Here is an 8,175-nt window from a genome sequence, read left to right as displayed (position 1 = left end):
AAAACTCACTTTAAACCCACTTAAGATGGTTAAAAAACCCACTATGTTGGCTTTAAGCGAGTTAAACCAAGATTCAACTCAGATAAAACCAAGTCGGTAAGCAAAAAGTGTGTTTAAAAGACTCGCTTTTAGCTCGGTGCCAATACCGCAGGGATAAACCCAGTTTAAAACTGGGTTATAACCGGATTTTGCTCACTTTTTTGACAAGGGTGTGGCGAAGTTTTTTCAGGGTTTGCTTGACAAGGTCGGCAAGCATGTAAGCCTGCAGTTACCCACATCGATTGTGGATGCAATGCACCATAGGATGAAAATATATAGCCATGTTCAGTCCGCTTGCGCAGCGGCTCCAATGGATCCCCAAGAGGATGAGCAAGAAGAATCGAGGTGGGTTAACGAGGTGAAAAAGGCACCCACTTCAGATGTGGTCAGTGGCACGGCGGTCGACAAATTAACCCAGGTGGTTGAGCAGCTGCTGGATGCTGTGGAGCTATTGTCCAACTCTTTTGAAAGTTTGGGTGTTGATCCTTGTGACGGCCTATGAACGTGGTCCTGGTCCTAATGCTTACAAAACCCATCAGCTGATATATCTGATGAAGAGCTCATTACAGCTTGTACTGGTGCTGAAAGTTTGATAAATTCTCGTCCACTAACGTACCAGTCTGCAAATGTTGATGATTGCACACCGCTGACTCCAAACCATTTCCTGTTTGGACACGTTAGAGGCCAGTTTGCTCCAGACTCAGTTGACGACACAGATTATAGCCCAATTAAACCGTGGAGGCGTATACAATAACTCGTAAAACACTTCTGGAAACGTTGGTTGCGAGAGTTTCTGCCAATGCTTGCTGGCAGAAAAAAGTGGTTTCAACAACAAAGAGACTTTAGGATAGGAAACGTTGTTCTTGTTCTCGATCCTGAGCAGCCTAGAGGCTGTTGGTCGCTTGGTAGAATAGTGGAAATTTTCCCAGGAGCTGATGGTCATGCTCGCCCTGTCAGTGTTCGTATTGGACAAACAGTTTTGAAGAGATCAGTTACAAGACTGTGTTTAATTGTGCCAGATGAAGAAGTTTAGAGCATTAACTCAGCGTCAAGACCAAGTGCAAGTGTAAATAAGCTAGTTGTATGTTAGTTGTTGTGTTAAGTGGCATAATAATCCACAAAGCAACCACAGTTAATACTGATGGGTGTAAATATTTTTATATGCAGATTTGCAATTTGACTTAGAGTGCATAATAATCACTGTATATCCTATTTTTGGGAAGACAAAAATAGTGAACATTCTGTGAAACTGAAAAGCTTGAAATTTTGCTTTATGTCTTGTAATTACATTTTAGTTTAATATACATCGTATGACAATTTGATTATAGAGAATGTTTATTATGTGTTTCTTTATAACAAACTTTTATCATATATATGCATGTGAGATGTTATAGTTTTGTTGATAAAAATAATGCGATTGTTTGTAGTTGAGAATTTTAAGATATGTCATACTGTTAACATTTGATAGAATACAGTATAAGTCTTATACTTAATGGCATTTCATAGAATATAGTATATGACATACTTTTGAAATTTGACAGAGTACAGTTAGCATGAGCAGTTAGCATACTTCTGGTATACTTGACATTTTGTAAAACTTAAGTTTATCAAGGTAGGGGAGAATGTTCTGCAGGAAAATTAATGGATAGCATTCAACCATGAAATTAATAACAACATTAAGGTCGCTGTGGTGTAATGGATATGGTGTCCGCCTAGCGACCGGGAGGTCACGGGTTCGATCCCCGCTGTGGGAGCGTTCTTTCGATCTCCCATATAGACACCAAGTACTGGTTCTAGGCCCAGGAAACGGACTCGAGAGCATTTCAAATAAGTAGGAATTACTTTCTATGCAATCGAGCTAAAATAAATAGGTTTAAACTAATAACAACATTATGTTGCCTGTTGTTTACTTTAAATATCACTCTGTTGAAAGAGAATTGATTTCACCATGCTTTTGTTTCCTGTAGCAAATTGAATAGATGTTTTGACATTTAAAATAGCTGTTAGAATAAGCATTGTTTTAGTTCAGTTTAATTTTAGGTTATATAGAGAAAGCAGCATAGACATGGAAATATTTTTATAGAAACAATAGGAATAATAGAAAAGAGTTGTTTTAATGCTTTATATGAAAAGTAAAGTATATTGTGAAATATTTAAATAACTATAGTGTAATAAAAGTTTAATATAGTTGAAAAGTGCAATAGTGTGTGGTTATTATTTTTTCCTGAGGCGGATTTAAATAGAACCCTATACTAGAACTCTAGGGTTCAGTGGTTCGAGCTCTGCTGAGGTTTATTTATTTTTATTTATTTATTTATTTATTTATTTATTTTTTACTGGAGCTTTTTAGATCCAATGTTTCCTTTTATCAATATAAAGCATTAAATGAAAAATTTCAAAACATGCCAAAATCTGTGAAAAGGTCCCTTGAAATTATGCAATAGCGAACAACTAAAGTGCCTTAAGCGCTTTGATTTCACTTATTGTGTAAAAATGTGTTATGAAGGGATCATGTATAATAAGCGTGATTGGAATTGTGCATATCCTTGTGCAAGTCTCAATGTACACATGTAGCATAAGTTGTGTGATAATACTGAAAAAGTAAGATTAACACAAATTTGAACTTGCAAACAATTAATATATTTATTATTTAGAGCGTTTGTTTAATAGATATTGAATTTTCTTGTAGGTATGTATATGCCATTTATCTTAATAGAATACATTAGATTTCATCGCCTTCGGGAGATTCGGATCGCTATTTGAACTTATCGGAATCTTGATTATGTTTATATGAGTTTCATTATTCTTAGATATACATATGAGCTGTGCTCTGTGAAAAGGGGTTTAACTGCATGTGCGTTAAGTGTCGTCCCAGATTAGCCTGTGCAGTTCGCACAGGCGTTCCGGGGACGACATTTTCCGCTTGTTTGATATGTTTCGTTTAAAGATAGTCTTTTCTTAGCAAAAATCCATAATAACAAGGGTAAAACACTGTTCATATTATAAGCAGGAAACTATGTTGGTAAATTTTAAAACAACTCATAAGGATTATGATAAGCACATTATAAACCCGATTTTACTTGTATATTTTTGCAAGTAATTTAAGTTTTATAATGTGTATATTCGTGTGTTCATAATTTATTCGGATATTCCATATTTTATGGAAAACTTATAATAAATTTATCCCCAATTGTTGAAAAGTGATATCTGTTTATGCAAACCCGAACCTTATCAATTGATAAAATTACATACTCTTTAAAAGAGCATTCTTTTTTGTATAGATAAGTTTTAAAATATAAAAGTATCATAACTAACATAAAAAGCACGCACAAAATCTCAAAAAATGCCGTATAAAAGTAAATATTGTAATCGCTTCTAATCGCTCGCGACACTATTTTCAGGCACCCCAATATGAAGCATAATTTAGCGAGCAGTTCCATTTTCACAGCGTGCAATTAAGATGTAATTACTGATGATTTAATAATTATATTTTAATTGGCCAAACGTAGTCATGTATAATAGCTTTCGCAATTGAGGCGGCAGTTGATTTCATATTTATCATCATCAGTATTCCTATAACCGGTCTGACATTAAGGGGGGGGTGAGAAACTACGACACAGAGATTCTCCGCCAGTAAGGTCTGTTGTGGGCTGCTGGAAATAAATCGCCCATGGGCAGGGACGTCCACTTTCAGATTGTCCATCCAGCTTTGCTTCTTACGGCCTTCGAGGCTGGCATGCGCTGGAGGACCGTCATGCACAGAAAATAGTGCATAGTGACCTGTCCAAACCATGCCGGGTTTTGTCGTTTCTTTGTCTCCAGGAGGGTTTATTGTGGGCAAACAAGGTCTGCTGTTATATTATGGACATACATGTTGGTCTTGTGCTCTATGTAGGAAATACGGAGCAGGCTTTGTAGACACTTGTGTTCGAACCTGTACCCGACGATCAGTGTCAGTGTTAAGACCAGGCTGTTTACAGGTTTGATATCAAGTACTTGAAGCTGGTCACTTAATTCAAGTTCTTGCCGTTCATGGTGAGGAAATGCTATGGTGTTGTTTGCGCCGGTCACCATCATCTGCGACTTCTCCGTGCTGACCTCCATACCGTATGATCCTGCTCTTTCATAGAGTATGGTTTTGAGTTCTTGGAGCTCACTGCTGGTTCCACTAATGAGGTATATATCATCAGCGAATCTCAAATTGGAGATCGGTGTGCCAACGATGGAGATTGAGATATGGTGGACATGGAGGTTCTCCTTCATTATCTTCACGGGGACAAGTTTAAACAGAACGGGGGATAGTTAACATCCCTGACTAACGCCAACTGATGTTCTGAATAAGTCACCCATCTGTTAAATGCGAAGTACCACACTGCTGGGGTTTCAGTAGGATGACTTGCATTGGCGCCTCGTCAACGTTGAATCCTCTCATAACCTGCTATATGCCATAATGCCACACGCGTTCGAACGCTTTCTTAAGTCGATGAAGTTTTGAAAGAGCTGACGTTAGTTTTGGAGGTGTTTCTAAATAATGACTCTGTTGTTGAAGATTTGTTCCACCGTGCTCCGTCCAGCTTTGAATCCAGTCTGCTCTTATGTCAGCAGTTCATCGGCCTTACCTGTAGGTTATACGTGTTATAAAAAGCAAACAAAAATTTGCTTGAAATTGGTGGTTGACGAACTCATGATGGAGACTTGGCTTTCAAGTGCATATTTTCTGTTCAGTTATAAAACATGATCTGTTTGATATATAACCTGGTGAACATGCTATGCTATTTAAAATGTAAAATAAAGATTCGTTCGTAATAAATATCATTATAAAGAATGTATTTGTTAAAAATAAATTATTTATTTTTGAAATTTTAGATGTTCCATCGATTAGCATCACACCTACAAGTATTGGGGTAAACGCGTCAGGCGCCTTTAAAGCAACATGCAGCGGGAGTCGATTCGCAAATGCGGTTTACTGGGACGCACAGGAAATGCCATCAGGAATCCTTCTGAGTTCTCCGAGAAATGATCAAGTGCAAGACTTCATTGTAAAAAATGCCTCTGTGTTCGACAATGCCTGGGTTTCGCGTATTGCTGAAAATGATATAGCCCGTTATCGCAAGACATGGCAAATTATTATTAAATGTAAGTAGATGTATGGGTGATAGTTTTCAACTTTATTAGAAATAAACGGAAATTATGAATTGCTAAATTATTGTAATCTTAAGATACTTGTTGTGATATTGCGCGTGGGAAAAAAAACCTCGTTATAAGTTGAGTCGAGTTCTGAGAAAACTGGGCATAATGCATGTGCGTTAAGTGTCGTCCCAGATTAGCCTGTGCAGTCCGCACAAAAAAAAACAAGAAGCCGTAAAAATCAGTTGTAAAGAAACTATGTGAAGCCCAAATATCTGACACCAATAATACGGTATGCTTACTTTCAAAACCATTAATGCTCATTATTTTTCTAAGAAGATTCGACACATCGATGCAGTACCGCGTACAAACGTCAATAGTCTCAACTTATGAAGCGTGATAAATCTACTCAAACATTGCTTGCAATTCGTTCTTTTTTTTTCTCGATGTACGTGAAATTTAATATTTTACCGGTAGCCGTCAACTATTTTGTATGCGTTTTTTGTAATATTAGCGTGTAGTGTTCATAGTGGACAGCGAGTGCATAGCGTTCAAACAATGCCGTGACGCCATAAAATTGCATATTGGACTGGCTGCCGCCATTTTTGCAGAGCGTTTTCGTAATACCTATTTGCACTTAGAAGTAAATGATTGAGCCGTTAAAGACCCAAATGTATTATTCATAAAACTGAGACGCACGCAATGTATGTTTTAGTTCCAGAAAAAAAAACATCACCAGCGTACTATCGTGTTTTACATCAATTTGTTCGCAAATAAAAAAAAATCATGTTTTATATTATATAGTACATGGTATACTGTCGTATAGACGTCGTATAGAATGATTTAATTTACAAAATTAAACAAACATAACTTCCATCGGCTTTAATATTAAGTGTATAACCTATTTGAACAGAATATTATAATAGAAGTTAATTTCTCAAGTGCATTTGTTGTGATAAATGACTATGTTTCAGTGTGTATTTTAACATGAAGCCCCTCAATGATTGTTATCAGAAATGTCGCTTTCATGTATATTTGGTTCATCTATTAATTAGAAGCAATAAATATGTGTTTGCCATCTGGATAATGTCGTGAACTATTTTCTCCGTAAATCAGAGCCTTAACACAACTTCACACTTCACACTTCACACTTCGCAAGCGCTAGTAAACATATTTGTTTCCTCAATTTCGGATTAAAAAAAAGAGCCATTTTACTTTCGAGCCGCCCCACACATTCTGTCATTGGAAGCCCAATCAACGCAATTCCATCATCCTGGCATCCAGTTAATGTATATTGGAGGGACGGATGTGTTAGTCACGTGGTATAAGGAAGGCAAGGAGCTTGAAACAGGATGCAGCCAAAAGTAAATGATTGAGCCGTTAATGTGTTTTGTTCGACTAACTGCATTCAAGATTGATTTTATCAGAGTGCTTTGAAAACTTGATATTGACAAATTATTATCTTTACAACCCGTGTATCTTCAGCGTACTAAATATATACGAGCCGCGTTCTGAGAAAACTGGGCTTAATGCATGTGCGTATAGTGTCGTCCCAGATTAGCATGTGCAGTCCGCACAGGCTAGTCAGGGACGACACTTTCCGCTTTTTTGATATTTTTTTGTTTCAAAGGAGTCCCTCCTTACCGAAAATCGCGCTTAGGCGGAACATGTCGTCCCCGATTAGCCTGTGCGGACTGCACAGGCTAATATGGGATGACACTTTACGCACATGCATTAAGCCCAGTTTTCTCAGAACGCGACTCATACATAGAAAATGAAAAGCATGCTGCAACGGCAGGATATAAATCGTATCGCGTCATGTGGTCCTTTATTTGTGACGCTTCACCAATTGCCAATATTTAACGACTAAAGAATAAATAGGTTTTTCAGTAAGTTTATTGTTTATAATTGTGCAGTGTGCGAGATTTAGCCACTGATACGGTTTAACGTTAAGCCATTTGACAAAGTGTGTCTTGCATATCTTGACTTTGATATGTACGACATCTAAAAGAGTGTAAACAAGAATGTGTTGCGTAACATAAAGAAAACCTTTGTGTACATGATCGAGCATTGTGGTGATTAACTGCACTAAGAACGATTTATTTCATTTATGCTTTGGGAAAACATCTCATAATGGCATTTTCATCAAAATAAAAACTGTAAACATCAAAATGTACTTTCCTTTAGAAAACATGGCCAACAATTCAGTCTTCACGCTAAATATTTTAGACCAATAGCCCTTTGGGCTAATCAGATAGAATTTTTAATAGCCCGAAGACAGTTTCAATAGCCCGAAAAGGTTAACATATATTTTATGACTTTTTTTGCTCGGAGCAACAAAAATATTAATTTCCAATCAGAAATAACTTCTTATGTGTAAAAACATTTGCCTGTCTCATTTTCAACAGACTGTATTATTTACTTTTAATAACAACAGCAAAGGCATGCTCTCCGGACATCTCCATATCTCAGTGTTTCAGATTGGCCCCAATTTCCTCATGACAGGTTCCCTCAAATGGCTAAATGGTCAATTTTTTTACGGACATTTGTCCTAAATCATGAAACAATTTTCATAAAGTTTTGTTAGCGCCCTGAGCTCTAACCTATTGTACTTTTTTAGTCTTTCTAGTTCAATTTCTGGTGAAAACAATGCGAAATATTATAAATCATACCATCCGTATCACCGCATGTGTATTCATCATTCTATAGACATTTTCATAAAGAATGTCGAAAATAAATTTAAATCGACAAAAACAAAACTGTATCCGAAAATAACAGTCCGAGAATATGAAATGTTTTGCACATGAAATCAAATGTGCATATCGTATGATTCAAGAAAAATGAAAACCAGTTACCTAGCATATACGTAGTAAATATATAATATTGTTAACATATTGCTTAAATATATGCTATTGCAGTGCTTTATTTTGCTAATCGATCACCCAAACTTTTTCATTTGCAACGTTTGCTGACTTGTACGATTTTCGGAAAGTAGCGAAGATTTGTCGT

This window comes from Dreissena polymorpha, chromosome 4 (assembly GCF_020536995.1).
Source record: "Dreissena polymorpha isolate Duluth1 chromosome 4, UMN_Dpol_1.0, whole genome shotgun sequence".
NCBI classification, from domain to species: Eukaryota; Metazoa; Mollusca; class Bivalvia; order Myida; family Dreissenidae; genus Dreissena; species Dreissena polymorpha.
Note: the sequence above shows the minus strand (reverse complement) of the source record.